The following is a 7979-nucleotide window of genomic DNA, read 5'->3' on the forward strand; positions in this document are numbered from 1 at the left end:
TGAATTTGTTCCCTTTTCAGTATATTTTTTTCTGTAGTATCCAGTTAAAATGAGTTCCACAACCGCATCTACCTCAAAGCATACAGGAATGATCCGAATTTTTCTTGGCAAAACTCTCAATAATTGCTATAATTATTTTCAATTTAACATTATTAGTTACATCATTTGACAACTCTTCAATGAATCAATAACAACCGATCAAATTGAGGAACTAAATTCTATTTTTCTATAAAGTATTATCCTACACTGAACGCCTTAGTTCTCCTGTTTTCCTATACAAGGTAATTCCAAAATAAGATTTTTTTTTCCTTTAGTGCTTTTTAGAAATATCAACATATTGACCAGACCACTTGAGGTAATTAAACAAAATTAATAATAATCAATAAAATAATTAATAATAAATAAAAGCAAAATTTTCCAGCTGCTTTTGATCAAAAGTTCAATCATTTGAAGTTTTAAATTAAAACAGCATTTACTTTTAGGCGCACATTAAAACGGTTTTGATTTTTTTACTCGAAAACGGTGCGTCGTACCAAAAAATAATGAAAAAGCTTTTCTTTTTAGAACTGAACAAGAAATTCAATAATAATTTTTATTTTAGGGAAAATCAGTGGCACACCATTTTTTTTCAAAAATATTCAACAACTTTTTTATACGCGCGCCACTGGCAAACCCAAAAATAATTTTATTTATTGAAGAATTTCCCTATCACGTAGCTATTGACTCCTATAAAATTTTGTTTAATTATCTCAAGTGGTTTGGCAATTATTAATACGTTTTTATTTTTTTAATAAAACTTTGACACCCTGCATCTCCGTTGATGTTCATATTTCGAAAAAATGCCAAAAGAAAAAAAGTCTTATTTTTTGAAGCCCTATTCGCTGGTGAAAGATTAACTCCAATTTTGGAATCACACTGTATTATTTTTTTTTGTTAATTTCCTTTTTTTCTAATTCTCTTATAGTTACATCATTTCGTTATTAAAATCAATGATTGCTGACAGAGCTTATACTTCTGTGAACTTTTTGAGATATTGGTTCACTCATACTATGCAAATTGGGCGAGAATCATGTTGCACCAAATAAGAGATGTACATATGGTTCGGTACTACATCGTGAATCCCATCCATCGCTGGCAATAAATCGCCTTCTTATAAATAATATGGGTGCCATGGGCACGATCAGTGATTGCCTTAATGCCCACATAGATTAGCGTGCGCTACCCACCTAATGAATGGTCTAGAAAGTACCGGCTTTAAGTAAAAATGCGCCACCCAGATAAGCTGGGTTGGGTCAGGGACGCGGAAATTTGAAAAAAAATAGCCCAAGATCTTAAGCACGGTTTACTAGACAATAGTAGGCTAATAACAGACTTTATAGGTGACAAATATGGTGCTTGTTCGCTTCTTGCAATAGCGGTGGTAGATCTAAGAAGAATTTCATGTAAATGCCACTGTAAAATGTAGAAATAGGCACGAACGAACGGAAAAAAGTAAATATTTGTTATGGATACTAGAGATAAGGCGATTACTCGTGAGAATAAGTGATTCCTCGACAGGTTGTGCCAATGTTTGCTCTAGCATAAGGCTAATATTGACTTCCTCTACTTCTCTCGAGGCAGGTTGATCAGCGACAATAATTTTTCAATAAAATACAAATCACGCTGATAACGAACAAAACAAATATGTATTTTTGAATTATTTTAACGCCTCAGAGGCTAAAAATAATGCAATATGCACAATACACCCATCAATTATCGATACCGATGATCCCCTTTTTGGAAGAATTTTATCGCGTCAATGAAAATTGTAATTAGCACGAGGATTCAAATTTATTGTCAATTTGCCAAACACTTTTGTCATGAGAAACAGGTTGTTAAGAGAAGGATGCTAATTTTTTTCGAGGGCTAAGCTGTTACGTGTAGATAAACTGAGGATCAGAAGCGTGATGTAGGAGTAGAGATACTCGGCCACATGTAAGATCTATTCTCTCAAGTACGTACTTCATTCGAGCTCATCTAAACCAAATGAAAATTAAACAATTTTCATTACAAAAATACGAAATAATGGTGTAGTTGATCAATTCTGTGAAAGGAGTATCACCACATGAGATTTTTGCTGATCAATGTTTCAGAATTATCATCAGCGTGTGAATCTTTTTCTCAAGGTTGAGGCTTCCACGAATTACTAATCATTTCCTAATCTCATTATAGAAAAATATGAACAACAAAAATCTGAGGATTTCCATCATATCACTAATGTATATACACATTGTTTATCTACTTAAAATTCGCTTGAGTCAACTGATAAATTAAATTGATTTTCAAAAATTCTTTCCCTATTAAATTTGATTAGTTAAATTATTATAGTGTAAGACGATCTAGTTTCCGAGTTTCCAGCGTAAATTTCAGACGCAGAAGTATCTCCGGTTTTAGTAATGTCCATATGCACTACCGCCCAAAAATTTGGAAGCACTTAAGGATTTTGAAAATCTTTGCACAATATTTTGAATTTTTTGCAATTTGCCGTTCTGAAGTAGGGTAAATATTGGACTGAATTTTTCTAATGTTAACTGTTTCCATTTTACTACATTATACTACACTTAAAAACAGAAATACCGAGATGTTTCGAAGGACAGTTAAGAGCAAATGAAGAAGAAAGATTCGAAAATGTATATGATAAACAAAGTTCTTTGAGTGTCTGGGGATCAAATTTTGAGGAATTAACGATGAAAAACAAAAATACTCCTGTCACAACAACTGAAAAAAGTGCAAGAGAATTAAGTTTGACGAGTCGTTTACTTTTTTTAAGGCAATCATTTTCAGATCAATAAAACTACGTATTTGCACTTCTGTTTTTGCTCTGGTGATTAAAAATATAAGGAATTAGCATTAATTGAAAAAAAAATAAAAAATGACAATTGATAATAAATTTACAAAATTTAATTATTTTAAAAAATCCAAGCACTTCCAAAATTTTTTACGATAGTGTATAGAGGGTATTTAAAAAAAAGGATTATGGAATGAAAGGTGTCATTCCTTGGGCAATTCTAAAAAAAAAGTTCCTATTAACATGGGTCTGCAAATGCACCGTTTTCGAGATTCGGGGTGTTTAAAAAAGATTTGTTAAAAAAAATACGATCAAAAACAGTTTTAACTTTTTTCCTTACTCAGAGAAGATGTTTTACATGTTCATCTGCCAATTGTACACAGAATTCACATCTTCACCGAAAAGAAGCTCTTATTCTTTCGAACAACCCTGGATTTTGTCTAATTGTTTGGCACTCATTTTCTATTCGCTGCTGTAGTTCATCCACATTATTAATTGGCCTCGAATATACCAGTTGTTACCAATTACTTAATAACATTTGGAACTTTACATTTCCATAAACAGAAAGCAATAACAACAACAACAAAGACAGCAACACAGGCATTCTTTTTTTTTGACGCCCTGTATCTCGAAAACGGTGCGATTGCAGATTCATATCAATACAAACTTTTTCTTACAATGGGCCAAAAAATCACACCCTTCATTCCTGAACCCTTTATTTAAACCACCCTGTATACCAGAAATTCCACAAATCACCATTCCTAATTAGCCCCCTTTGAGTTTATATTCGCACATTGTACCTCAATCATTTGAATTATATCATAGTAACCAGGGGAAAAAGAGGTCCGCTTTAAGTCAGTGGGTGAAAAAACTTTCACGACTTATTACTATCAACTTTCCTTAGATTCTCTGGGTGGCATTTTCGGAACTTCGGCTCATCCCGGGGGAACAAGCAGAGTCTGGCATGTTCTTATCCAGATAGGGGGGGACGCAAGTCTGACACCGATCTCGCATTTTCTCAACGGGTTAAGGAAAATGTGGACACGTTTTTAACACCCTAGTTAGTTTCAGTACTTCTAATGGAAACCAAAATACAAGGTGATTTTTTAGCTCATCGACAAAGTGAGGCAGATCAACGATGAGGTCATTTTAAGGAAAAAACTTCATATAGACATATGTCCAATTTTAATTATTTAAAGATTTAGAAGACTTTAAAGTTTTCTGCATATCATCTATTTATTACTAAAAATTACGCAAATGAGACGGTGAAAAATAAAACTCTCCTAGTAGTTATTCAAAATGTCCTCCTTCTGTAAGGTTACATACTTCACAATGACGAAGTTATGAATTTTTCACCCGAATCAACTTATCTGGACGATTTCTTATATCAGAAACAGCCATCTGTATTCTATCTAACAACTGCTCTCTTGTGTTAATTATCTCTTGGTGCACAATTTCTTTCATATAACCCTATAAATAGAAATCCCAAGGATTTAGGTCAGGTGATGATGGTGGCCATGAAACTGGACCGGCATTACATTATTGTAATTTTCAGTAATAAGTAGATAACATGCAGAAAACTTTGAATTCCTTTAAATCCTTAAATAAATAAAATCAGACATGTTTATATGAAGTTTTTTTTTCTTAAAATGATCTCATCTTTCATCTGTTTCGCTTTGTCAGTAAGCTAAAAAATCACCTTGCATATGTTGCAAAAATTAATCTTTTTTTTTAACTTTTTTCCCTTGACTTTCGCATTATTATCAACTCCACTCTTGACTTCGATTCTATTAACAATGAATCAATTGATTCAAATGACAAATTCAGTAAATTAGTAATTGAACTAAGAGAACGTATAGAATTTTTTTTCCTTAAGAGGATCTCAGTTGGAAGTAATGTTAGGTCTGTTTGCTAGTGTAATGATAACCTCCGGGGTACCCGCCAAGAACTCAATTTGTTGGCTGAAATGCTACATGTTTATGTATGATAATGCGTTGTTGAAGGAATAGAAAAATAGAATTATAAAGTGCTATCGGGATAAACTTACCCAAGTGAAAACAAGAAAATATAAGGGTATCATTCTGCAGAATGGAAGAAATTTTAAAGTTTACTGGGATGTTTTAAATGATGCTGGTGATGATTTCAAAAATGATACACTGAACCTCATCCGTCTAAATGATTTTTGTCGCGATGACTGAAAAATTGAAAATAAGCTTTTTAGTTTTTGAAACATTCATAAAACGTAAGATTCCTTCTCTACATCTCTCAGTCGTACATATATCAATTTTATCTATCTTGGCAAAGGTCGAGACACTAATAAATAAGTTATCTAGCTAATCTGAATAAGACTTTGCAAGCTACCATATTAAGTCAACGTTTACACAGATTATCTGTCCCTAGCCACAAGCAATGCCTCTCTACCATTAAAGGTGTTTTCTCTCTTTAACATACTTCTTCATTTTCCTTTACACAGAGCTATATCTTCCTTATTTTTATATGCAAAAAATGGACAGTATTATATTATTTTTTTCCTCCTTTTCTTCTTCATTCTAAACGAAATTTTATACTACAGTTAGCTCTTTATCACTAGTATTAATAACTACATAAAACTGTAGACATGCCAAGTTTTCCCCGTTAGCAAATTAAGCACCTTTGATTGCTGATAGGGAACAACATCAAAGCCGAAGCATGACTTTAATTAACACAACAACACTAAACAACTTATGTACGTCTGCCTGTTTGCCTCGTCAATTTTCACGCAGACTTATTTGTCGCATTCTAAATTGTGTAATTAATTAGTGCCAGGTTATTGCCTTTCATGAGTTCAAAAGGAAGCCGAGTTAGTACCTACAGTCAAATTAACAGAAAATATCTAGAGAGTGGTGCATCAGCAATAGAGCCCCGGATTCTGAATACTATACCTTGCTGACGAGCAAACTGGTTTTAATGCCTGTTTAATTGCTGACCTTCACAACTAAACATTAGGCCGAAATTAAATAAAACTCTTCTTAAGCACTTAATAGCGCGGACCCACATGGCCACCCAAACTTCGAGTTTCTGCAGCCCCCATCATTACGTTGTAAACACCCATAATTCCTTAATTTGTCCTCAAGCTTGATTACGCTCAAACGTCGCGTCACGTCATGGAACTAAAGTATAATTTGGGTAAATTGTTGGGTTTTAGGTTCGGTCTTCATTAAGGGCAAAAACCATTGATTTCCGTGAGTGACCAGTAGACACATTCCTCCATAAATGATCAATGAGCACTCTGTGTGGTCGTATCTCGCGCCACTGAAAGCTTAATCACTTAATTTCATGGGACGGTTGCTAAATCTGAGGCTCGCGTTCTCTGAGATGGAAGTATGCCAAAAAAGCCACATTACATAAACAAAAGGCAGGCTCGGTGATGAGGACCACCTGCCTTTGAATATTTTGCTTTTATTATATAGGCCAGTGGAACTGAAATTGATTCTTTGGTGGTCTTTGAGCGCTTATAGAGGAATAGGCCATCTCTATCACGATCAGCTTCAGAGGATGAAGTAAAAATGTCATTGTTTCAATTAAATAAAAACATGTCTCTGAAATTCTACTTGAAGTGATCAAATGAAGATATACATTAATGCAGCCATAAATAAGGAAATTGTGAATGTTCAAGCTGGAAAATAAGTCAACATGAGATATGCGAAGCTGTTAGAGCTTTAGAATTGGGAATCAATGCGTGGCTAGCCTGTGTTTGATAGATGCGTTGAATCAGACTTAACGTTTTATCAAAAATCAATAAATATGCATTCAAGAGGGCATGATTTTTGGCAACTTTACATGAGCTTAACATACGTTATTTGAGAATTTTCCTTAGTGTCATTCATTTATTATCAAATTTGCACCGCAAAATTAATGCATATTTTTAATTTTTACGCATTTTTATTTTTATCATTTTAGAGAAAAACATTTTTTTCTACTAATGTAGTACGACCGCGATTTTCAAAAAATTTAACTTAACGGCATCAGTAAACGATATACTTAAATAAATACTCAAAATTAAGGAATCAAAATTACATAATTTTTAATCCTTAATTTGTGCAAACAAATGAACCGTATATATACCGTATATTGCCCCTTCTTGCTCTGATTACTACTTCACTTCTTTTTGACATATTTGAAATTAAGTTTCTAATATCAACTTGACTAATTTGGTCTCATACTTCCGTGATCCTCAATCGTTTAAGTCCCAAGGGGAAACCTGCAAAACTCTAACTTGCCGACCCATATTGTCCCTTAAATGTTCAATGGAATTCAAATCAGGGCTTCTTGCTGGTCAAAGCAACGTTTGAATTTCCATATCTTGGAGGTAATTTTGTGCTACTTATATCACATGTAGACGCGCGTTATCGTACATCAATAAAAACATTTCACCGATAAATGGGGCATATGGCCCTATATGGAGTTCTAAAATATCTCTTATGTATTGGTGAGCTGTCAAACCACCGTTCTGAAGGACGACTAACTCCAGACGAGCTTCCAAACTAATGCCTCCTCATATCACAACAAATCCACCTGTATAGCTCATAGTTACGACAATGTTGCACTGAGTGTATCGCTCTCCAGGACGTCGATATACTCTACTACGACGATCATCACTAAAGAGGCAAAATCGCAAACTCATCCGCAAAGAGGACATTGCCCCATTGACGGAGTCCCCAATCTTGGTGCTCTCGAGGAAATTAAAGACGCCGTCTTCCACATACGGTCAATAGGGGACCGCTTGCAGACCTATAGGGAGTAACATTCTTTCTGTTAACCTTCTTCTCACTGTATCTTGCCTGATGCGAAAGTCATATCGACAAGAAAACTTCTACTACAGCCCAGTGCTTGTAACGAATCGACTTCGTAAAGCTTTAAGCCAAAAAAATCGATCTTGTTTATTCATTGTCCACCTTTATGGTCCTTATCCAAGTCTTCCTTGATTACTATCAATGTCCCGAAACTGCGTGAGTACTTAGGAGACCGTAGATTGTACCCCTCCAAATCGTAATATTATTTGAACTTGCAGTGTAACTTCCTCCTTAAATGTTAAGCGATTACAAATTTTTCAAAGATTTTAAAGATTAATTTTAACGTCCGATTTATCAAATGATGTATGAAAGGTTTTTAA

General features: G+C 34.2%; 1 protein-coding gene across 1 annotated transcript in view; it reads left to right on the forward strand.

The window, feature by feature from the left end:
• The window catches only part of RtcB (RtcB RNA ligase), a 208235-nt gene that overhangs the window by 135725 nt on the left and 64531 nt on the right, over window positions 1-7979 (forward strand). The window lies entirely within an intron of this gene.

Source organism: Euwallacea similis, chromosome 14, assembly GCF_039881205.1.
Source record: "Euwallacea similis isolate ESF13 chromosome 14, ESF131.1, whole genome shotgun sequence".
NCBI lineage: Eukaryota > Metazoa > Arthropoda > Insecta > Coleoptera > Curculionidae > Euwallacea > Euwallacea similis.